General features: G+C 40.5%; 1 protein-coding gene and 1 long non-coding RNA gene across 10 annotated transcripts in view; both read left to right on the forward strand.

Annotated features, from left to right (window-relative positions):
- The window catches only part of AOPEP (aminopeptidase O (putative)), a 361,551-nt gene that overhangs the window by 143,302 nt on the left and 192,953 nt on the right, over positions 1-25,296 (forward strand). The gene's annotated exons all lie outside the window — the stretch shown is intronic.
- Positions 751-25,296, forward strand: part of LOC137228013 (uncharacterized) — a 52,380-nt gene continuing 27,834 nt past the window's right edge. The window contains exon 1 of the long non-coding RNA XR_010945109.1: positions 751-6,369. This is a non-coding gene — a long non-coding RNA (uncharacterized lncRNA). The remainder of the gene's footprint in view (positions 6,370-25,296) is intronic.

Below are 25,296 nucleotides of genomic sequence, written 5' to 3' on the forward strand. Positions count from 1 at the left end.
CTTGTGGGTCTGTGAGGACAGAGACCCAGTCTTGTTTCTTACTGTATCCCTAGTGCCTAGCAATGTCTGCAGTAGCTCAACAGATATTTGCTGAATGAATGGATGTTCAGTCATTAGTCAGAGAAAGAACTGATGGTATAGTATAGGTTATGTTTTAAAACCACATCCAAATGCTGCAACATGCTTGCCAAATACAACCAAAAAGTAGCGTAAGCATCTGTTTGTTGCTTTAATCCTCTTGGAATATTCAGCCCAGTCTTCTGGCTCTTGAATCTAATGTGCTCATCAACTTATATTTACCAGCACCAAAAGAAGTCCTTGGTGAGAAATCATCCCATGATTTCTAGGACTATGCTGAATGTGAACATCCAAATATATACAACAGAGCCATCAAACACTTGTGGCCCTTTCTGACGATCTTTACATGTAAGGATTCTATTTTAGCAGAAATAAAAAATAAGAAAAGAAGCTACCTAGAAGACAGCTCAAACTATTTCTCATTATATGTATAATAACAAAATAACTTGTTATTATAGACATGTCACACACATTAACTAAATGCTATAAACCATATCATCCCTTTTGCTGATATGAACTTATTTAAAATAATGGGTTTTTTTTTTTTTTTGCGGTACACGGGCCCCTCACTGTTGTGGCCTCTCCCGTTGCGGAGCCCAGGCTCCGGACGCGCAGGCTCAGCGGCCATGGCTCACGGGGGCAGCCGCTCCGCGGCATGTGGGATCTTCCCGGACCGGGGCACGAACCCGCGTCCCCAGCATCGGCAGGCGGACTCTCAACCACTGCGCCACCAGGGAAGCCCTAAAATAATGATGTTTTAATGCTATGTTTTAGTTTATCCTTTAAACATTGTGAGGAATCTTGTTTTTAATCTGCCTAGAACTGGTGGTTGGCATGTGGGTCAGATTCCCATTGGGTTTGATAAATAATAGCCTAGAGATAGACAAAACATATTTGCAAATTATTCTTATAAAAACTCCATTATACAAAGTCACAGGTGTCCTCTTCTTGGATTCTGGGGTGAGACTCAAAGAATATATGATGAAGAAGAGGTGTACTCCCGTCATCAGATGTGCGTGAGTCACCACTGAGGAAGCGTTAGCGTAAGAACCCAGCAAAGGGACACATACGCAGGGTTCATGCCTTAGAGTTACTCACATCCTAAGTTGAATCTAAAAGCCAAGAAGCAAGCTGTCACTGGGGAGGCCAATACCTCTGGGCACCAGCTCTGGGCTGGGGGTACAGCAGCAGAGAGGTTAGAGCCCCTGAGTGTGATGGCTAGGCACGCATCACATCTGGTATGTGTGCCTTAGGCACTGTAGCCATGGACCAGTGTGCACACACGCACTCACCCGGCACCTGCGCTCAGCAAAGGTGCAGTGTCACCACAGGCTGCGGTTTTCAGGGTGGCTGGTAATGACTCAGCTGTAAAACCAGTGCAATCTCCATGAAAAAAAACTATTTGATCAAGTAACTATCTACCACCAAGGAGATTAAGGGGAGGCAAAGGGTAAAAGAGGACCAGGGGGTGCTACGTCTGTTCAAATGTCCTATTGAAAAGAATCGGTCAAAAGCAATCGGTTTGAAATAGCTCATTATAGAGTAGATTGACAGTGCTTAAAAATTAATTTGCCTCTAAGAAATAAAAGGTAATTTGTCATTATTTAAGCCAGTAGGTACATCTCTAACATCTGAAAGGAATGTGGAGAGGCAGAGCACACAGAGTGCTAGAGGAGGGTCTACCTGACCTGAGTTTGCAACCCAGCTTGGCCACGTGACAGCTGCTTGTCCTTAGGAGGGTGACCTAACCCATGTCTGCTTCAGTTTCTCATCTATAAAATGGGGCAATTGAGCTATGATCTCCAAAAGTCTTTCCTACTCTCTAAATATTATGATAAATGAAATACTTTTTAAGAGTTTTAACTGCTTTCCAATTGTGCCCTGGACTGTCTGAGAAGCACCTTTGCTCAGGAGATTTTCTTGCATTGAAATATGCTCACCTTCCTGCCTTGCCTCTGTCAAAACTCAGCAACCTCGAGTTACCGAATTCCCTCAACCATATTTTCTCTCTCCCCCTCATCCTCTAGAGTTCTCTTTGTGCTCTCTTACACGGCTCTTATGATAGTCATTTCTTCAGCCAGATTTTAACTACTGTGAATTCACCTCATGTATGTCATCTTAAACTGCAGAGCCATATTGACAACAGCTTTGAAAATTTCCGATTTCCTTTGGCAGGATTAATTTCCAACGACTTAATATCCTTTTCCCATCTGGAAGCTCTAAATGGAATAATAGCAAGATGGCTGCTCTGGCAACAGGGTTATCATCCCTGTACTCTGGGTGGGAATATTGAGAGAATGTTAAAATGTATTTCTTCACAGTATGTCTCACCTCATAAATAGCATTTGACTTATGATGTTGAAATTAGTCATTGAAAACTATGTTTCTCAGCACCTTGTCTTATAAAATTATAGATTGTCTTAAAGCAGAGTATGTTATCACTCTGCCAAATCCAGACCTTTACTATATGAAACCATGACCCAAAGGTAGGCTGAAAGATGGATTGGAAAGTACATGGCCTTTAGTTTCATGGAATATGATCCTTTAGCTATTTGAAAGCAGCTGTTTGTATATTATAAATAATTTACTGTATTGTATAAGTGAAAACAGAAGATCTCTGTGGGTCCAAAAACATTTTGGAGGCAATATTAAGACATTGTTTGCGTTAGTTTGGACATAAGTCCTGAGCTTTGAAGCAGTTTTATCCTTGGTGGTCAGTCGTTTCTTTTCTTTTTTCTTTCCTCATTACTCATTCTTGTCTTTGGGAATGTATAGTAGAGATGGTGCTGAGAATGAAGGTGCTATGTTTATCTGTGGCTGAATAGTGCAATGCAGATGGGGGACATAGGGAAGGAGTAGAACTTCCCCAGGTATAAACCACTGTGTTGTAGCAGGGCAATGTGATGGACTCTGTATTAGGTTCCTATAGCTTCTATAACAAATCACCACAAACTTGTTGCTTTAAAACGATAGAAGTTGCTTCTCTCTCAGTTCTGGAGGCCAGAAGTCTGAAATCAGAGTGACTGGGCTGAAGTCAAGGTGTTGGCAGAGTCACACTCCCTTCCTAGGCTGTAGGAGAGAATCTGTTCCTTGCCTCTTCTGTTGGTGGCCAACACTTCTTGACTTGTGGCTGCATCACTCCAGTATTCAAGGCCAGCATCTTCAAATCCCTCTCTGTTCTCTTCTCATATCCGCATTTCCTCTGTGTGTCAAACTCCCTCTGCCTCTCTTTTAGGACACTTGTGATTGAATTTAGGGCCTGCACGGGTGGATAATCCAGGATAATCTCCCCACCTCAAGATTCTTAACTTAATCACCTCTCAAAAGACCTCCCTTTCTTCCTTATGTATTTATTTATTGCTATATGAGGTAACATTCACAGGTATCAGGAATTAGGATGTAGATATCTTTTGGGGGGTCATTTTTCAGCCTATCACAGGCTCCGTTTTTTCCAAATGAATCCACTAAACATCATGGCTCCTATATCTTCCATATCTCCTGTATCTTCTTTTTCTCCTGACGTAATCTAAGTGTTAAGAGCATGAACATATTAATTCAACACTAATTTATTTAGGACCTCCTATGTGCCTGCCACTAAATTCTGTGGCTACAATAATGAACAAATAGATATGGTCCCTGTCCTCATGGGGTTTATAGTCTTGTTCAGGAAATGGAAATTAAACCAATACTCTGAAAAATATAATACCACAAACTGGTCAATGCTATGCAGAAGGAGTGGCTCCTGACAAGGTCTTAGGGAAGGTCCATCTGAGGAAGTAGTGTTTAAGCTGAGATCTGAAGGATGGTGAGAAGTGAGCATGGCTAGGCGTAGAAAGAAGAGCATTTCATGCAGGGAGGGACAGCCTGTGGCTGGAAGGAACTTGGAACTCTGGAGGACCTGAAAGAAGTGTTGGTAGGACTTAGGGAGCTGTGGGAGGATTGGGGTGAGACAAGGGGTCAGACTAGGCAGGGCCTTCTAGAAATCTGAGCTTCATCCTAAGTGTATTGGGAAGACTATGGGTTTAATGCAGTGGCAGGGTGGGAATAGGGATGGGCATGACATGATCTGGTTTGTGTTTTTACAGAATTACTCTGGCTTTTGGTTAGAGAAGGGACTGACAGAGACAGGAGTGGTGGCAGTGGGATGTGAGAGCAGAGGTTTGGCCATAGTCCAGGCAAGAGGCAAAGGTGGCTTGGACCAGGGTGGAGATAGTGATTGTGGGGAAAATTGGAGAGATTCAAGATATGCTCTGCAGAAATGGCAGAACTTGAAAGTTTTATGTGGGGGAGTTGTGAGGAGAGGGAGGTGTCAAGGATGACTCCCAAGTCCCTGGCTTAAGCAGTGAGATGGGTGAGGGTACCACTGATGAAGGTGGGAGGACAGGAAGAGCACACTTGGAGGAAAGACTCTGAGTTCAACTTTGTATATGTTAACCTTTAAGATGTCACTTGGCACCGTGCCTGGCACAGAGCACACCATAAATAGTAGCTTCTATTTCAGTCAGTCATTTCAAAATCATAACTGGCCTTTGAGTCAATAGACTTAGGTTCTAGCTCTGACTAGGCCACTTTAGATACATAAAACTCTCTGGGCATCAGTGCCCTCATCTATAAATCGGAGTTGAATTAGATGCGTTTTTTGCTCCCTTTCAGCTTTAATATGCCTGCAGTGCCGTGAAATTCTTTGGTCCTGACCACCTGGAATGCTACTCTGGCCAGTTGGATCCCCTTCAGAGAGGCTGATGAACTAGAACTCTGCGTATGGGTGGCAGTTTCTGGGGGAAGCTGACGCAGAGGAAGGTCTGGCCAAGGCAAACTGTGGCTAGTGAGGAGGCCTCATGACGAAGGGAAGGATGTGGTTTGAGGAGAGCAGCAGCTGCTGCTGTCACCAAATAAGCATGAAATTCACTAAACTTCGGAGGAGGAGACTGCAGCCAAGGATGGCTGCCTGTTCATTGGCAAATTAATGTGATTTGGGGCATATGGAGAAATGGTGATGGGCAGAAAAGAAGATGAGTGAAAAATCATATTTCCTTCTTTCCTGTGCACTCCTCTGTAGTTAGCATAGAGTCATGGCTGGAGCCAGAGTGGGTTAGGGGTAGATCATCTCCAGGCCAACTCCCTTCATTTACAGAGAAAGAAACCAAGGTCAACAACAATCGCCACGGTGGCAGAGCCGGACCAGCAGTCAAAGCTGCTCCGCACTTTCCTGCCCCACTGGGCTGCCAGCAGTGACTCCTGCGAGCCATTTGAGGCCCAAGTGTGGAAAAGGGGTCAGGTTTGGTTTCATTTGCCTTAGTCGAGACCCCAGAGAGATTATTCACTCCTCCTAACCTCCAGATAGAAAAACACTTTCTGCAACTCGTTACGATTTGGGCCCTCTCCTCAGTCAGTGCTTTATTAGTCACTAGTAAACCTGGCTGGGCCTTGATCCATAGGGGTCCTTCTATTTTACTGACCTCATCTGGGCTCCCCAGTTTCGGAATGCTTACTCTCCCGAAGCATGTTCTGTGATTGAAGGCTCTGCCCGAGTCTTTCATTAGATTAGACAGTGCCCTTTTCCCCAAAGGTGTTGGTTGATTAAAAAAAAAACAAAACAGGGCTTCCCTGGTGGCGCAGTGGTTGAGAGTCCGCCTGCCGATGCAGGGGACACGGGTTCGTGCCCCGGTCCGGGAAGATCCCACATACCGCGGAGCGGCTGGGCCCGTGAGCCATGGCCGCTAAGCCTGCGCGTCTGGGGCCTGTGCTCCGCAGAGGGAGAGGCCACAGCAGTGAGAGGCCCGCGTACCACACACAAAAAAAATAAAAAAATAAATAAAATAAAAAAAGAAAACAAAACTGAACGACTTTGTTTATGAGGAGCAGCTGAAAGGAAACTTGTTGGGAAAGATGCTGCTTCATCCTGTGATTGTGGTTAGCTTGTGAGTAATCGAATTCCCTGGCCTCTTCTTTGGAAGCAATGACTGGTCCGTCTACGGCTTTATTGTTATTTCAGCAACGTAGGAGGCGGATCACACTACCTCTACCTAACAGTTTAATTTTAAAAGCCCCATCAGAGGGTGCAAGCTAGACTCCGTACGTGCCTGTTGCAGAGTAGGAAGCACATTGCTCTAGAAGTCACTACTGGGCTGAGCTCTGAGCAGGATCTCTAAAGAAAAGCAAGGGCCTTGGGCTGAGGGCCTACGTAGTCGGCCCTGGGGGAGCCATAAGCAACATCAGGTGTGTGTGATATGCAAGGCAGGGAGAATGTGCAGCAGAGATTCATCTCCTAAACATGGGGTGAATGGTGAGGTAAGCCATCCTTTACGAGGACTGAGAGACCACATTCTGGGAAAAGGGAGGGCTCTGTTTCTAGAGGCCACACATCTGGTTGACCTCCTTCCAGGCTCCTTGAACATGCTGTGCTCATTACTGAAACAGTGGTTTCCCTGCTGTTGGTCCCCACCCTGGGGACACTCAGCTAGTTTCCAGTGACTCTCCAGGTTCCGCCCCTCCTGAAGGGCTCACCTCAAGGGCCAGCTCCTCCCTGCACCCTTCCACAAGAACCCCAGTCCTCATTGCCCCTTTGGTTTCCGAATTCCTTCCATAATTGCCATCTCACTTCAGTTTCACTTTTTGTTCTTTGCTGCTGTGTGCTGTTTCCTCATTGTTTCCTCTTGGTGGGTGTCTTGGGGATGCAGGTATTGGCAGTTCATGAATGTTCTTTTCCATCGGCTAAATCACTAACTTGTTAAGGATAAAAACCTGGTCTTGAATTTCTTTATATTTTCTTATAGTATCAGGCTTAATTCTGAAGACAAAATATATGCCCACAAATACAGTCAGCCATCCTTATCTGTGGATGAGGAGGGCCAACCTTACTACGCCATGTTATATAAGGGACTTGAACATCCATGGATTTTGGAATTGGTGAGCATCCTGGAACCAATTGCCCACAGATATTGGAGTGTGACTGTACTTGCCTACTCATTGAAAAGAGTTCTCAGTATGTTTATCAAACAATAGATTTCAAAAAGGCCTATGTAAAGTCTACCTGTGCCTGTTTTTCAAATTATTTTCAAAATCATATCACTATTTGATTTGGCTGCATGTGAGAGAAAGCTCAAAATAATAATGCCTTAATTAAGGCAGAAGTTTATTTCTTTCTCCATGTTAAAAAAAAAAAAGGCAGAGGTAGAGTCCACGGTGGAGCGGGACTCCACAGGGCAGGAACCCAGCCTTCTCTCTTGCTGCTCTATGATCCTAACATATGATTTTCATTCTCAAGGTCAACTCCTAGATTTTCAAGGTCAACTGATAGTCCATAATGGCTGTTTGAGCTCCAGCCATTACATGCACATTCTAGGCAGCAGGAAGGAGAGAGGGAGAAGAAGAAGGGGCAAAGGAGCCCCTCACACAGGCTGTCTTTTGAGGAGCTTTCCAAAAAGCTGTTGTTAAATGTTTTTGTTTACATCTTATTAGTTCACATCTAGTACACCTAGCTGCAAGGGAGGCTGGAAGATGTAGTCTTTATTCCAGGGGGCCATGTATTCAGTGGAAACTTAGGGATACTAAAAAAGAAAAGGGAAAACAGCTAGAGACTCTAACACATAGGATCAATTGGATAAAGTGAAGTACATTGAAATAACTGCATCTTTTTAGCTTTATCTCATCAAACCATTCATGAATTCTTCAGAGAGCCACTCTTTGCATCTATTATGTGTCTGACACTATTCTAAGTGTTAGAGATAGAGCAGAGAACAAGACAGATGACTCTACTCTCAGAAAGCTTACAATTCAAGTGAGGGAGACGACAATAAACAGGAAAACAAATAAGTGTACAAAATAATATGAGATAAGAGTGAGTACTGAAAAGAAAAGAAAATCACTCGCCTTAGTTGGTTTCAAAAACTATCCATCTATTGAATATGAGTAGAGTTATTAATTACATGAATGAAACATTCAGTCTCCTTCAAAGCTATTTTGGTTTCTCTTTTGGATTGTGCCTGTAAATCTGTGAGCTTTTTAGGGGGAAAAATGCATTAAAGGTTGCTTTGCTGGACCGTTTATAAGAGGATTTATTTAGACTGGAAAGTTTTAAGCCTACATTTCTAAAAAGTTTATATCTGGTGTATATTTATATTAATTAAGGTTTTATTTATATAATATAAATGCACATTTTTCAGGAGCCATTTATTTAAACATGTAAAGACCATTAAGAAAAGTGTTGTCAGTAATAGAAGAGATTTCTAATGGTATGTGTTTAATAAAGCTGCATAATTTATAAAATACTTAGAAAAATGTTAATGTTTTATACTCTTTTCCCAGGGGAGGAATTTTTATTTCCCTACATTTCACACACAACAGTATGATTCAGTTTTTAAAATTTTAAAATATGTTGCCGTTAGAGTCAGATATGTCTTTACAGAGGAGTTTTTGTTTGTTTGTTTGTTTTTAAGTGAACAGAACAAAGAGCCATCAGTGACACTCGTGTGGCTTTGATTTGATGTGTTTTATAGCAGTCCAAGTTGATTCCTGGAATCTTGTAGTAAAATTGCTTCAGGATAAAGGGGTATTTTATGAAATTTTCATTTTATGATTCTTTCATTAACCCGTGCTTGAGTAACTTTCTAGTTTATCATATTAGTTTTTAGCTATTTTGATCCATGGCCTGTCATCTCTTAATTATGGTGAGGAGCACAATCTGGATAAGAAAGATAAAATCCATATTGTTTAGAATATCTTTAAATAAGAAGTCCTGGAGAACAGTTCTTGATTTTACACATAGAAACGTTAATCAACAGCAATAAACTGTGTGCTGACGACATGTTGAAAACAAACCAGAACTTAGGAAAAAACAGGAAATTGGACCAAACAACTCTTCCTAGTAACAGGTTTTATGTGTCTTTGTTAAGATTATCACAGCTTGTTTTAATTCTTTGTCAACTTCCTTTCCAAAATTTGATGTTATATTTCTTTGCAGTTTTATATACAGCTTTCATTTAATAAGCACTTTTCACTTCAAACTGGATTTCTGTAATAGAGGAATTGCAAATGAAAGGAATCTATAATGAAATTGTAATGCTGCATATTAATCCATAGGCAAACTGGTGTTATAAATTTTCTAATTAATGAGTCTTTTGCCAGGATAATACTTAAACAGCCTTCTAGTCCAACTTTTAATTGGTAACATTATCTGGCATTTTGTAGAATGAGAATACCTTTTGCTTACCATTCTTAGGCTTATTCTTATATTCTTAATTTTAAACTTGACCCTTTGTTGCCATCGTAATGCAAGAAACCATTCCCATTTAATCCGGGACAGCTGCATTTGTTTAGATACTATATGCTTAAATTCTCACAGAAATCTGACCTAAAATGGACAGATGTTTGAACTCCTATGTAAAAATCTATTCTAAACACTCTGGGCTACTGCTAGACAGGAATGCCAAACATTTCCAACCACAAATTATACTTGATAATAACCACCTTAATAGCAGAAAGCAGCAGACCCCCAGTTCCATTACATGATCTGGAGGAAGATAACAGGTCTTTGGCATTTTACCTTAGATTTGCTTTATTTACGGATGATTAATTCCAGTGCAAATTGCATCATTGTGAAAATTAGGAAGTATTGGGTCTTATACAGAAATTCTCTGAGCACAGAAATTTGTCCTCTCTGCTCCATGTAACTGGGCCATAGCAGAGAATCGCTGACTGTGAAGCAGGAGCAAGCCAAAAACCGGGCAGGCCGAGTACACAAAAAGCCACATGGCTCGAGGAAATGGACACTCGTCTCCTTTTAAAGTTTCTGGAATCGACGTATTCCTGAAGAACCATTTAAATAAGCTCACCAGCATGTTTTACTTTATGAAAAGTGAGGCATGCCGGTTATGAAATGGGAGCCCTGAAATGTGACACACCCATCTTAACCAGCTCAGGGTTTTTATTCGATTCTTCAAGCCTTAATCCTATTGCCTCTCATGCACAAAGGACATGCAGGGCTCCTCTCCGATGATTCTGCCCAGGCCTCCTGGCGTTTGTAAACCAAGTCTTGAATTTTACAAATAAAGCTTATTGGTTGATGAAAAATAGAACAAGCATCAGTGAAGCCACTTTTCAAAAAGAATATTTCCGATTGTTTACTTTAAGAAAAGCCCTTCGAAGACATGAATGACTTCAATCAGTTTTTAGAATTTTAAGATTGTTTTTTAAAGCAGCTCACTTGAATATGCAGATTTTTGGTGTGAAGCACATCAAATATATGGCTTTTTAAAACCAAACATTTGGCTTTACAAATAAAGTTCATTGATTGATTAAAAATATAAGCAAAATCAATATAACCACTGTTCGAAACGGATTTTTTAAGACTGTTTATGTAAGGGGTTTTTGAAGGGTTTGTTGCTTCACAATCGGTTTATACAATGTGGAGATTTCTTAAAAGCAACTTAAATAAGTCAAAATTTTAATGTGAAATGCATTAACCTTATTTCTGGCCATATGTCCTTTGGACATAGATCTAACCAGCAAAGTTATGGTGCTGATGGGAGTTAATCTCATTGTAGTGAACATGAGCCAATAACACATTAGTCCATATTATATTATATACTTTTCAGTCTGTGGCCTGCTGTTTTGATTAGATTTAGTTCCTACCATTCAGATTCGAAACAGCAAAGTCTTCCTATTACAACCTATCAAGTTTATAAAGCCTTTCTCTAAAATTTTGAACTGTTTAGATCTCCATTACTTACACAACTTTATCCAATGTAAAATTTTATCTCTACTGTAAAATCAGACAGGATATTTGCATCCATCCATTGCTGTTCAGTAATACTTGCTACTTACAGGTGGTGAACTGTCATTAGCACAGTCTGCCCCATGCTGCGGTGGCCTGGAATGTCTAGTCATTTCGATGTACAGAACAGTTTCACTGGGGGGTTTGCTTTCAGAGGTCACTTTAACATCAACCTCAGCAGTCCACGTATAAGTCTGCCTGTTCCACACGACTGGCGAAGGAAAAGAAAATATTTTATCCAAGGCATCCTCCCTACTTTCTTTTCTGGGTCTAAATTCTTTGACTCTACCTTAAAAGAGTAATGGAATTCACCTCATATTCTGAAGAATGGGTTTATTTTTCTGTCTGATTTCCTGTTCTGTCTGACTCTTTTCCAGTCGTGGAAGGCACCTGGCCTTTTAACCATGATGGCTGAATGCTCCCCTTCCCACCACCTCATCCCAAAGAAAGGAATGGCACTAGGTCAGCACCCCTTATCATCCTTACCAGAGTCCTCCCAGCTCTGAGAGGATCTGTTCTGACTCAGAACATCAAGGAATGTTCTTTTGATGAATGAACCTTGCTTCTTATGTACCAGTGCATTGACTTCCCTGTAGCTGGGTAATTTAAGTCACTTGCCTTTCATTGCAACCATGTCAAAGTACCAAATAAAGCTATAACATCAGACCAGCCAGGAAAATGAGAGCCTGGACAGTAACATGTTTATAATATAAATCCTTCCTGTTTTCTCAACGCTTGCCCCATGGCTGTTTTACGTTCTGCTGTCAGAAAACTCTGGAGATTTGCCTACAGACAGTGGCCACCAAATTAAGGATTTGTTGATTACTTATTAAGGAAAATTACAAAGCTCAAATAAATGAGCCCACTGCTGGGTAAAACAGTGGACCCAAATCAGTCATTCCCAAGATCCATTAGCATTAATTATTATAACAACCAGGATAGACAGGCCTTGGGTCACTCATTTCCCAGGAAAGCAGTTTAGAGGCTGCAGATGACTACTTCTTCTTTCCAGATCCAGATAGCTCAGATGTACTCCAATTCACCAGTGTGGGGAGGACAGTTAGCCGGGGCTAAGAATACCTGTGGGTCCCTTGATCTTGAGGACGAGCTTTCTGACCTTGGAGAAAACCTGTTTCAAAACATTGATTTTTTTCAGTTGTTATAGTTACACATCACGTGTCTCCTAAGCTTTTGAGCCACCCGAGTGCTGTTTGTGAAATGTTTTTGGTTTTGTTTTTTTGTGGTACGCGGGCCTCTCACTGTTGTGGCCTTTCGCGTTGCGGAGCACAGGCTCCGGACGCGCAGGCTCAGCGGCCATGGCTCACGGGCCCAGCCGCTCCGCGGCATGTGGGATCTGCCCGGATCGGGGCACGAACCCGTGTACCCTACATCGGCAGGCGGACTCTCAACCACTGCGCCACCAGGGAAGCCCCTGTGAAATGTTTTAAGTATGATAAATAAAGGTAAAACCAGTTCCTAACTGGAATTTGAGGAGGAGCCCCAGGGAGTTACTGACAGCCCAGAACTAGGATTCTGTGCTTCCCTGTGTTGAGTGTGCACTGCTGAGCAGACACACACACACACACACACACACACACATACACACACACACACACACACACAGACATGCTGTGCTCTCAACCTATCTCTCTCTTCCTCTCTCTCTTTCTCAAAAGAGTATTCAAGGTACCCTCACTAAAATGTATAACCATATCTACTTACTGATATTTGGGGAAAAGGTGGTTTCAGAAGAGAATGTGATTAACATTGCCACATAACATTAGGAGGTATATATTCCAATTAAATTTCCTCTTTCTCTTCAGAATGGCACAGACTTAACAATTTTTCTTTTCTTCAAAGTGTGTCTTCGAAACTTACACTTCCTAAAATGCTGTTCAGGAGATACACCTAAATACAGATACTATCAATTAAATGAACACTCATTTCGGACTGTTAGAAGCATGCTTCCTTTGGGGGAGAACTTGGTAGTTAAGTGTTCTCTGGACTGGCTACATAATTGGTGGGGCTCTGTGCAAAATGAAATGTGGGGCCCTTTATTCAAAGGCAGGGAAAAAGGTAGTAACATAGAGAGATTTTTCCTTTTTTCCTCAGTCTCTCTCTCAACTTCTTATGGTATGTTTTATTTATCATTTATTAATTTTAAGTAAAGAAAAAATTTAAAGATTAAATTATTAGCATGAATTTTACAACACATCTCTATATTATCAAAGTCAATTTTAAATGCAAATGTAAGAACATCTAACTCATATGCAGAGTCATTGAAATGAGACAATTCTTCGTAACTTGTACACACGTGTATTCTTTCTTTCCTACCAGCACAGTGGAAAGCCTGCACAAAACTGACTCACTGTTTTTATTTAACTTCTTGATACATGCACTTTCTACTTTTGTCTTACTGATGAGTAAAGGAAAACTAAAAGGAAATGAACTATAGGTTGCCCTATCTTTCCTTTTCCTTTATGCCTTTTTTCAACATACGTGGTTGGCTAATATGGAGAAGTAGCAGGAATAAGAAATGATGTGATAGGGTCTTTTGGTTGTTAGTGTTTCTTAGAACACTACTGCTTTCTTTCTGCATTTGAAGAAAATTCTGGTTCAAATGGAAAGCAGAGCCTGTCAGGCTGTCAGCAATTCCACTTACTCTGTCTTAGACATAACACAGCTACCTTGTACTCACTTTGGGTCTCACTGAACCTCCCACACGTGGTGGGTCTACCAGAAGTCTTTGTTCACGGGCATTGCGACTGCTGTATGTGGACAGGGTGGGAAGGAACAGTGGCAGACACACATAATGCTTGTAGCTCCTCTGTTTATGCACACACTCCGTTGTTCCATCAGTCTTCACTTACACAACACAGGTTCAAAGACAACACTACTAAGAATTTCAAGACAGTGACATTAAACCAACCACGAGGAACACTTGTGTGACTGACTACACAGGTCACATGCTCATGAAGCTGGCCCTGAGTACTCTGTACCTCCTATGTAGACTAAGATCCTAAAAGGTATGGGGCTTCATGCTTCACCTGCCTTATCTAGTTTTGCCTGCTGGGAAGGTCTTGAGAGCAGGAATGAGCCAGAGGCTGATGCTTCCACCTTGACCCAGATTGCCCTTGCTCAGCCCCTATCAAAGAGTTGTCTCAAGGCAGGCCTTCTCCCCTTTAGCTCAGCTCCCTCTTATCTAACCCTCCCCTAATCTCTCCCCACTCAACCCAGTGAAATGGAAATGAGGGTTGCTAGGATCCATTTTATTATTACTAACAACTTACCAATATTATCGAACAGACTTCTCTCTCATAGGTCAACAATTTTGTGTCATAGAACTGTTCTTATTTTTAATATTTTTTAATATGAAATATCACAGAAAAATAAAGAGATTTAGAGAATTACATATTATCTGGGTACCCATCATCCAAATAAGACCTAAAATATTACAAATACAATGGCGGTTCCCTGTGTTACCTTCCGCAACTTCATTCCTCTTCCTGCCCCTCCCTCCAGCAACTACTATTATTTTTTATTCTCCTGCATATCTTTATTTTGTTACTTCATATGTATGTACTCTTAAAACATGTATTTGGTACTGCTTGTTGTTTTTTAAAACTTAACTGTGCACAGTATCATTTGGTACACATCCAGCAGCTTGTTTTTTACTCTCAACTGTATGTTTTTGAAATTTGTCCATGTTGTTACGGCACTAGCCTTGGTGTCCAGTTTAATTTTCTGTTTCCGATGTTCCAAGTTTGTGATCTTGTAGGGAGTTGTTGATTATTATTGAATGCCTTATTTCTAGCTAGGGTGGGTTTTATATGCTGATTAGCCTTTGAAGCTTTATTTAACTGAAAACTTGTTTGGAGACTTGAGTCATCAACCCTTATCTGTTTCACTGGGTTTCCATTCAGCCATTGTCTGGGCAAAATATGTGTTGGAAAAGTTTACTAGTGTCTCTTGGCAATCATTTGCTGTGCGGTGGCATAGCCATGTAGAATGAAGTGGGTAATGTTTTTTCTGGTTACACTGTTTACCTTCAAATTAGATTGAATTAGTACAAAAGGAAGCATGGTAGAGATGTAGAATCCAAGCCAGATAAGGCTTGTCTTACCCAGAAGCAGAATGAACGATTACTCATCTATAGAAATGTCATTTGAGGACAGCCTATCTGCTGTGAATATCTCTCCACAAATTATTCTTTTATATAATCATTGCCCAATCCCATTATATGCATTGCTTTTTAGAGTCACCCTTTGACATGAGTGACATGATCAAATTGATTTCTCTAACAGGAAAGATGGGGCAACGTAAGGGTACTTGGTGCTTGGGCAGGGGAGGGGATTAAAGCCATGGATTTTTTTGAAAAAGGGGAAGGAATGGTCAAAACATGATTTTTTTTTAAAGGAGAAGAGTACAGAGAATTAATAATAATCGCTTCCATTTCTAGAATACTGCTCAGCACATGCCAAGTGCTTTACATATATTCAAATACCATTCAGTTCTCACAGCAGCCCTGCAAAATAGATGTTTGTTTTATCATTTTGTAGATGAGAAAAATTCAAAGACGTTGATACAGTTCCCTCAAGGTCCCAGAATTGGTAACGGAAGGGCTGGGATTGGACCCCAACGTGGCTATAGAGGCAGGGTTCTTTACACACTCCAGCAAACCAAGCTTGCTGATGCCACAGTTTAGCAGCAACTCAGCTTTGCCATAGACCGGAATCATCACTGGTGCCTGGCACAGGGTGATGACTGGATGTATGCTGTGACTTTTGTGGATAGGGAATATATAAATTGGATGTGGGTCAGCTCAGTGGGAAAAGAAGTAGAATGTTAGTGGTTATGTGGTTTCTAAGGAAGAGCCAAAAAAACTAAAAAGTCACTATGATTTGGGTTTTTACAGATCCGCCTTTGGCCTCAAAGGATCACTGCCCTATTTGAGGTCTGTCTGTGGCTGGCTGGCCTTCTGAAGGGTGGTGGGACCATCACCCGCCTCTCTCTGCTCTCCCGGGCTAGGCCAGAGTACACTCCTCCAGCAGTTAAATAGTGTTTTTTCTCAATGCACGAGGTCGGTCATTCCTTTCTCTCCAGCCTTCTCTCAACCTTCCACCCCGACTCTTCTGAAACATGGGCGTAACTCCCAATTCCATTCTCTGAAAAGGTCTGTACCCTGGAGTGCATTCTGGCGCCCCACCCTGACACCATATTTTTGAGCCTGTGTCAGCAACCTTTCTCCTCACTCTCATTACAGTCTTTTCATATGACCTTGATTCATCTTGCTATCTTTAGGTTCGCTCTCTTAACCGTAGGCACAGGTAATGCCACGACTCAAGTGATCACTTTATCTTCAGGTCTCGGCTGCTTTTCAGCCTTTCTGTTTTAAGTGTGTCCTTTATTTATCATCAACCCAGGAAACTCTTTGGGTTGATGGCGTAATTTTCAGACTTCCTGACATCTGAATGCGGCACATACACGCCCTCCTTAATGCTGGCTGATTTTAATCTTCTCGGCCACAATAAATCTGACGCATACCTCAAGCCAATGGCATGCTTGCCTTGATATTTTGATCCATTTTCCTTTACCACAGAGATTGCTTGATTTAAGAAAGTAGGTCTGGCACGCACTGTTTTACTAACATCGGAGTGTCAAATTGGCATTCCAGCACACTTGGATTTCTGTAACCTTTTATTAACCTCATCATTCCGGACTTAAAAGTATTTCACCTATCTGATATTTGCTGGCACTGAAGATCAGTTGGTTTTTTTCCTTGTCTTGTATCTCATAGAGTAATAAGAAATATGACAGGTTGAAGATTTTTCCTACTAGTTTTCTATCGTGCAACAAGATACCTATCTATAGGAAGTAAATGGTTCTGATGACAATAAAAGTAGTACCTAGAATTTCCATTTCATTTTTCTTCTTTTCTTCTCTGGGTCTCATCTGGATGACATTTCTCTGGATATTTGAATGAGTGATCCTCTAAGTAGGGCATGTGTTTAAAATAGATTTATGTCAGGATAAACAATAACACTTCCTGATAAGGTCTAAATGAGGGTACTAATCATTCTTTAGTTTTGTTTTTGTTTTCTTTATTTGGTTTTTAAAGGGCATCTATTCAACTCCCTCATTTGACAGAGGAGTAAACTGAAGCCAAAAAAGGTTGACCTACTCATGATTACTAAGCTAATTTATGACAGAAGTGGTCTCAGACCCACGGCTCATGAGTTCGTATACTCAGAACCTCCAGGAGGAATTCTGAAACCTTACTTCCACATAATATTGGGTCACTAACTGATGAAGCAATAGAAATGCCTCTTTGAGGCAAAAGTTCTATATTCCATTAGTTAGCTTCTTATAACCCATGTGTCTCCTATATTCTTGAGTAAAAGAGCTTAACTATCTAAAACTCATTTACCTCAAATCCTGTTATCCCCAAATGAGGCTCTAACTTACTTCCATGAGATATGTCGACCATCCTACTCCATCAGTAACTATTTGTTAAGTTTATACAGTATGTTTTTCAAGACTTAGATGTGATGTTCCACGTCCTTGAGTAGCTGCCTACTCAATTGGAAAGAAAAGACGTGAAAGATGAACAAACAGCAATAAAGTACTAATTGTGTGGTACCAGTCATTGGTGCCGCAGAACTTTAAGGGAAATAAAAATCACTGGAAGTTGGAGCAGTCCAGAGAGGCTTCTAGAGAGGTTTCTCACTTGCAACATGGTTAAGGTTTTTTACAAAGTAGTAAGACAGGAGGATCTGTCAGAGAGGTACCCAGAGGCCAGGAGAGACAATAAGAACAGGAAATATATCCAGAGGCAGTGAGTTATAGCACAAATAAATAGAGGAGGAGAGCAGAGGTATAGATGATCCAAAGAAAAACCAACAAGGAAAGGGTGGGAAAAGGAACTGGGGGTGGAGGGTGAAATGGGGAGGAAAAAAGATGAAAATGAATCACCTAATTAATGGGTGGGAATGCTGGCTGATGGTTTCCAAGGGCACTATTTCTAGTCCAATTATCTGTCAAAAATGCTTTGGCTTGGTGTCCAAAGGAAACTTAGGAGAAAACTCCCTACTGAAATACTTGAATGCTTTCCCCAAACCTCTACTTTTATTTCTCTTATTTGAAAGAATATAAAAGAAAGTGTTATACCTTTTGACCAAGAATATAATTTTAAAGTTCTGATTCTTGAGTTTTTTGGAATTAACATATGTGAGGTGTGGTCTTTAGTTCATCACTTTGGGAAACACTTGACATCTTTGGAGCCAGAGTATAACTTAATAAATTACAGTTGCCTGGGTGGTTAGGAGATAACTCTGAAAACAAGTTCGGACTTGGGCCAAGTTGGAAGAAAGAACAAAGAAGAGGAGAAGTCTCTGCTCTGCATTTCACTTTTCTCTCCTTCCGTGTCTGGTTTGTACATAAGAATTTATCAACCTGGAGAAGCTGAGCAGTTATCTGTGGACCATAAAGAAAAAATTTCATTTTCTTTATTCTGTTTATTATACTCACATATTTAATACATATTTATTGACTTAATAAAAATGAGAAAATGCTTAGTATAATTTTTTTCAAACAACATCTTTGAAACAGTAATATATTATTCTCTGTTTCATCAGCATGCTATAAAAAGATTTAGGTAGTACATGATATATATATTTTTTCTCTTTCTTTTTTCCTTTTTTTTGGCTGAGCCACGCAGCATGTGGGATCTTCCCCAACCAGGGATCGAACCCGTGCCCCCTGCATTGGGAGCATGGAGTCTTAACCACTGGACTGCCAGGGAAGTCCAGTATATGATATATTCCCAACATAATTCAGGTCACAGCCACTGTGACAGTTATAGCCACTGTGCTCGGTGAAGTGAGAAGATTATAGGTCCTACTCTCAATGGAGGATACATAAACTATTAGTAGTTGATTGACTACATTCCTTCTTGTGTGCAGCCTGGATGTAGAATACAGCTTCTCTTCAAAAAAAGAAGGAATGGGGCTTCCCTGGTGGCGCAGTGGTTGCGAGTCCGCCTGCTGATGCAGGGGACACGGGATCGTGACCCGGTCTGGGAAGATCCCACGTGCCGCGGAGCAGATAGGCCCGTGAGCCATGGCCGCTGAGCCTGCGCGTCCAGAGCCTGTGCTCCGCAATGGGAGAGGCCACAACAGTGAGAGGCTTGCGTACCGCAAAAAAAAAAAAAAAAAAAAGAAGAAGAAGGAATGGGCATGTAAAGAATATGAGGCTTATATTTTATTTTGTGATCCTGGAGAAATGTGGTTTCCCTGTAAAACTAGATAGAAAAAAAGTGAAAAATGGTGATTAGAAATTTTCCTGTTATAGTTCATTAAATACAATTATAAAAAACATTTTAATTGTATTAATACAGTTCTCCAATATTACCATCCAGGCAGCACCTTGAGCATTCTTAAAGGCATTGCTCAGCTACCTACTCCCTTCTTTTAATCCCAGAAAAGTCCTGATTATTTCACATTCTTTTACAAGAATATCCTACTTTTGGTGGTTTTAATTTTTTTTAATTGATTAAAACAGCAACCAAATGAATATTCCTTTTTAAAAAAAGAATAACCACAGGAAAATTGAGTTACTTTTATAATGATAATACTTTATACAGATCTGTGGTCTTTCATCTAAGAACTTTCAAGCACTTTTCAAGTGTCGACTCATCAATCCATAACACACTTAGAAGATTGGGCAGTAATTCTGCTTCTGTTTGATTTCAAAGCACTCACTGTGTCCTAAGGTCCAAAGACATGTGGACTCTCCTTTTTTCTTTTTCCTTTTTTGCTTCTTCTTTTTTTCCTCTTCTTTTTTTTTTTTTCTTTGTTAAAGGCCAGAAGAAATATGGCTTGGTCCCAACCCACTAGGAACTCAGTGTGATGAAGGAAGGAGCCATGGAAAGGTCTTCAAATTCCCAATAACACATGCTACAACTTAAAAACCAGAGACAGAAATCTCTACATATTTTGAAGTGTCCACAAAGGTACTCAGTAGACTCCGAGTCCTAAATTATTCCAAGATACAGAGGCAGACTTGCTTTGCTGAACTGACATTTTAATCAGTATTTTTCAACAGGACAACTATGTTACTTATAATATTTCTTCCAAAGGTGAATTGATGCCTTTCATCTGTGTAGGGAAGGAAGATTAAGGATGGATTCTTTTTTTTTTTTAATAAATTTATTTATTTATTTATTTTTGGCTGCATTGGGTCTTCATTGCTGTGCACGGGCTTTCTCTAGTTGTGGTGAGTGGGGGCTACTCTTTGCTGTGGTACACAGGCTTCTCATTGTGGTGGCTTCTCTTGTCACAGAGCACAGGCTCTAGGCATGCTTCAGTAGTTGAGGCACGTGGGCTCAGTAGTTGTGGCTCATGGGCTCTAGAGCACAGGCTCAGTAGTTGTGGCACACAGGCTTAGTTGCTCCACGGCATGTGGGATCTTCCCGGACCAGGGCTCGAACCCATGTCCCCTGCATTGGCAGACTGATTCTTAACCACTGCGCCACCAGGGAAGTCCCAAAGATGGATTCTTGGCTGCAGAATTAATCTATAAATATTTCCCAGGCCAAGGATAGGAAAATAGGCTGCCAGTAATTCGAAGTTTTATGAAGTATCCATTAAGATTTTGTTGATTAAAAGTCTCAAGACTTAGCCATTTTTAGACAATAAATAGGCTAATTTCCTTTGATAGGTACAATTCAGTGGCCTTTCTAGATATTCTTCAAGTTGTTAAGGTGGAGAGTGGGGTTGGGGGATATTTTTCAACTCAAGGGCCGTATTTTTTCACCCACATGTTTTTTAATTACTCCAGTTCAAGAATGGCGTGAGAATACTGTTTCTGAGTACGGACCTTTATGTATGAGAATAATAAAGTTATAGGAGTAAGATACTTCTAAGTATCAGAAAAATATGTTTCTTTCATCTGTCTATCTCTCTGAAACAGTTTCAGTTGATAGCAGAAGACATCAGTTTAAAATGTTAAACAGGAATTAAGTTTGAAACAGAAATCAGAGAAATACTGTGTGACATAGTACAGACGATATGGAGAGGCTGCGAGAGGAGACCCCACAGAATGATGGTACTGTGGGGCCTCTATGCCGGAAAGAGTTTCTAAAAGCTGGGACTCAGGGCAGGCTTCTGGCTACTTCACTCCTCAGGACTACACTCTAAGATGGAGTCGCTTCATGGAATGCCCCCACATGGAATTGCACGAGACACATCCCTAACTCATGCTCAACTGCTTTGGAATGCAAAGAGTTGACTGAATCTTCCCTATGACCCTCTGTCTTCATCAGCACCAAGCAAACCATAAGCCTGGGGAGAAGTCTTTCTCCTCTGGTTACAGAGAGAGATGGAGAGAGGAAGAAACCATGAAATACCTTTTAACAATGCTGTTTACTTCTTCCTTTGTCTCAAATTCCCTCCAAGTACTAGCAGGTAAAATTGTTAATGAAAGACAATTAAGGATGCCTAAGTAAGGCTTTGAAATCCAAAGGCAAGATAGCTGTTCTACTAGCTAAAGAATGAATTTATAAGGAATTGGGTGTGGCAAACCAACTCAACTGCTGGGAAAGCCGAAGATGAAATTCTGTTAGCTAGTAGGGACTTTCTGACTGAACACATATTTAGGTTAACTTAGAGTTATCACAAAACATGAAACACATGTTACTAATCGGTAGAGAATTAGAGTAATGTCCAGCAGAGAGTAATGTCTAGCACAGACACTGGAACCTGGACTGCAGCACGCTCACCCAACCTTGCCACTTGTTTGCTGTGTGACCTTGGGGAAGTTGCTTAACATCCCTGCACTTCAGTTTCCTCGTCTGAAAAGTGAAAACAATATTACTATGGTACCTATCTCACAGGATTGTTAAGGTGAAATGAGTTAATGCGCAGATAGCTCTTAAATCAGGGACTGGCACAAAGTGGATATTATAGTAATAACTGCTGTGATGATGATGATGATTTTGTACTAAAAAATGTAAAAATACTTTGTATTTAGTTACCTGCTGACATTCAAATGGTTGAAGGGGAAAAAACATGGAGGAGTACACATAGGAAGCTTTTATGAGCTGGGCCTGGTCCTGGCTAACATTACTCCTACTCACATTCCACTGGCTAGAACTCAGTCACATGGCCACATCTAACCGCAAAGGAAGCTGGAAAATACAGCCTAACACTGGGAGTCCAGGAACAAAAGGAGAATGTAGATTTTGCTGAGCAAAAGTCTCTGTCACAACCCTAAAACCCATCGAGAATTTCCTAGCTGTTTCTCTCTTTTACGATATCATGTGGGTAAAATACATGTGCAGTGATCATATTTTTGCTTACTGAACATTTTATATGTGGCCTGAAAATTTTTTTTTCTGATTAGTGCAAGCTTTTTCTATGAAAAGTCTTACAAAATCATAAATATTAAATTCATTTGGTTGTATATTTATTTATTTATTATAAATTTGTTTTTATTTTTGGCTGTGTTGGGTCTTCGTTGCTGTGCACAGGCTTTCTCTAGTTGCGGCGAGCAGGGGCTACTCTTTGTTGCAGTGGGCAGGCTTCTCATTGCTGTGGCTTGTCTTGTTGCAGAGCACGGGTGCTAGGCACACGGGATTCAGTAGTTGTGGCATGCGGGCTCAGTAGTTGTGGCTTGTGGGCTCTAGAGCGCAGGCTCAGTAGTTGTGGTGCACGGGCTTAGTTGTTCCGCGGCATGTGGGATCTTCCCAGGCCAGGGATTGAACCCATGTCGCCTGCATTGGCAGGTGGATTCTTAACCACTGCGCCACCAGGGAAGCCTGGTTGTATATTTAAAGAGTTACTTTTATTTAACAGGATATCATTGTGCAAAATCAGGACAGTGCCAGAAGTTCTGAAACACATTCTCCATTCAGTAACAAACAACTGACCCATCGTTGTAAAATCCACATTCACTCTATTGGCTCAGCAGCCAGGCTCAGTGTCAGTACAACCTGAGGTTAGTACACTTGAAACCCCAAAGTGTTAGTGAAAATTAAAACCACAAAGCATTGGAGGAAATTGAGAGGCCTGGATGGAACACAAGGGTCACAGCAATTTAAATTTTCTATTGTCTGATGAAAAAGCTACCCCAAAGGAGAGGGAGAAGTCATGAGCATCTGACAGGTGGTGGGCAATGGAATTTCCTTGGCACTTTTTAAAGTACACAAATAAAACATAGCCAAGGGCCAGATGCTCTTTGCTTAATGTGTAAACACTTCTGAGAAGACGTCCACAAACTAAATTTGTAAAAATCCAATTTTAATGCTTTAGAAAAGATACCTGTGTAACTGAGCCATACAGAAAAGGTTAAAATTCTGTTATATTCATGTGGTCTATACACATTTACTAATTTTCTTGATGTAGATTATCCTACCAGTTCACGTTACCTATTTAAGAAAGCAAACTTGTGATAATTTTAAAAATCCAAAATAGAAATTTTTTTTCAAGTTTTCTATAATAAATATGTTACTTTTAGAATTAAGAAAAGTAAAAAGAAGATGGTATCATGCAAGATTTTCTTAGGAAAGGGGTTTAGACTGATTTCCTACAGTAGGATTGCTCTTTGTTTCTTAGCACTGTTGAATTATTAGGGGACAGTGGAGACAGTTTTATAAAGGGTTTATGTAACATTTTAAATTAAGTTCATGAGTCTAAAATCCCAGTAGCTGCAATTATCTTTAGAATCCCTTAAAGCACCCACAAAATATACTGTATGTGGATTTGTTTATATAAATCTATTATGTAATATGAATATGTAATATAGACTAATGTATAATCAATGATGAAATGTACATGCAAGTGTTGTCTCATGGTACTACTTAAATTATTATTAGTTTTTTTTTTATTATGAGTGGGTATGGCTTAGTTCATGAAAGTTATATCCATGCAAGATGAAATTCTGTGATACAGAGCAACAAGCACTAGACTTGATTGAGTTGGAAGTCCTGGCATTTTATGATCTTGGTCAAGTCATTTGATCTTTCCAGGCTTTACCTCTGTTACCTGTAAGATGAGGCTTATACTACTTACCTCATAAGTTCTATAAAGAGCAAATGAAATGATGTAAACTCTAACGTACTAAACATATTAAGAGGTCCCCACTAGGTTGACCCCACCAGTGTCAGGAGGGCTGGCACCATGTCAGTCTTATTGCTATTGAATCTTCATAAGTTTCTGCCGGAAGTTACGTTGGATGACCAAATCAGTGAGATAGTTCAGTCCTGTGTTCCCTGCCCTCGTGGCAAATACACTCAGATGGACCTATGCACAAGGCACTGTTAATGTATCTGATGTAATGAAGGCAAATTGGGCTCTTTTCTTGAACTTCAGCCTGTACAGAGAGAAGCTAGGCTGTGCATGTTTACGTGAAATAAGCCCATCGAGAAATCCAGTGTAAACACTGGAAGTTTCCCTCAGTAGGCAGAGAGCAGTGGGTTTTATTGGGAACAGATTCATCACGCTGTTAAGTTTTCTAATTATAAGGCCACTGTTTGCTTTAACTGACTATTGAAAATATGTCTGTTCACCAAACTTTCATCTTCTTCCTAATAGTACATCTTAGAAAGAGCATTATGTTAATTACAGTAGCATATAACTAACTTAAATGACAAGGAAAGGAGTACAAATGAAAAAGAGCAAGAAAATCTATCCATAACAGGTGATGTGTCAACCAATTAGAATTTTACTCCCTTCTCCATAAGATGAGACTTTAAACATTTTTGGTCATAGTGCTCATATAATGTTAATCTCTCATAGAATAAATTGAGACCATGCACGTGTTGTATGTGTGGGTTTATTTCAGAATAATTACAGAGTCCAGGAAGTTGCAAAGAAATGTACAGGGAGGTCCCATGTACCTATTACCCAGCCTTCCCGAGTGTTAACATCTTGCATAACTATAGCATGATGTGAAAACCAGGAAATTGACATTGGTACAATCCACAGAGTTTATTCAGATTTCACCAGCTATACATGTATCCATTTCTGTGTGTGTGTGTGTGTGTGTGTATAGCTCTATGCAATTTTATCATGTATGTATCATGGTACATGACATGTAACCACCACCACAATCAAGATACTTACGTATACCGTCACCACAAGGCTCCCTCATACTGTCCCTTTTCACCTGTACCTACCCCTTCCCCCATCCTTAACCTCTGGCAACCACTAATATATTCTTTCTATAATTATTTCACAGAAGTTATATAAATTGTATTATACAATATGTATCATTTTGAAATTAGCTGTTTACACTCAGCATAATTTCCTTGAGGTTCATCCAAGTTGTTGTGTGTATCAATAATTTATTCATTTTTATGGCTGAGTAGAATTCTATGGTATGGATGTTTGTTTAACCGGTCACCACTGACAGACATTTGAATAGTTTCCACTACTTGGCTATTACAA

Source organism: Pseudorca crassidens, chromosome 7, assembly GCF_039906515.1.
Source record: "Pseudorca crassidens isolate mPseCra1 chromosome 7, mPseCra1.hap1, whole genome shotgun sequence".
Lineage (NCBI taxonomy): Eukaryota > Metazoa > Chordata > Mammalia > Artiodactyla > Delphinidae > Pseudorca > Pseudorca crassidens.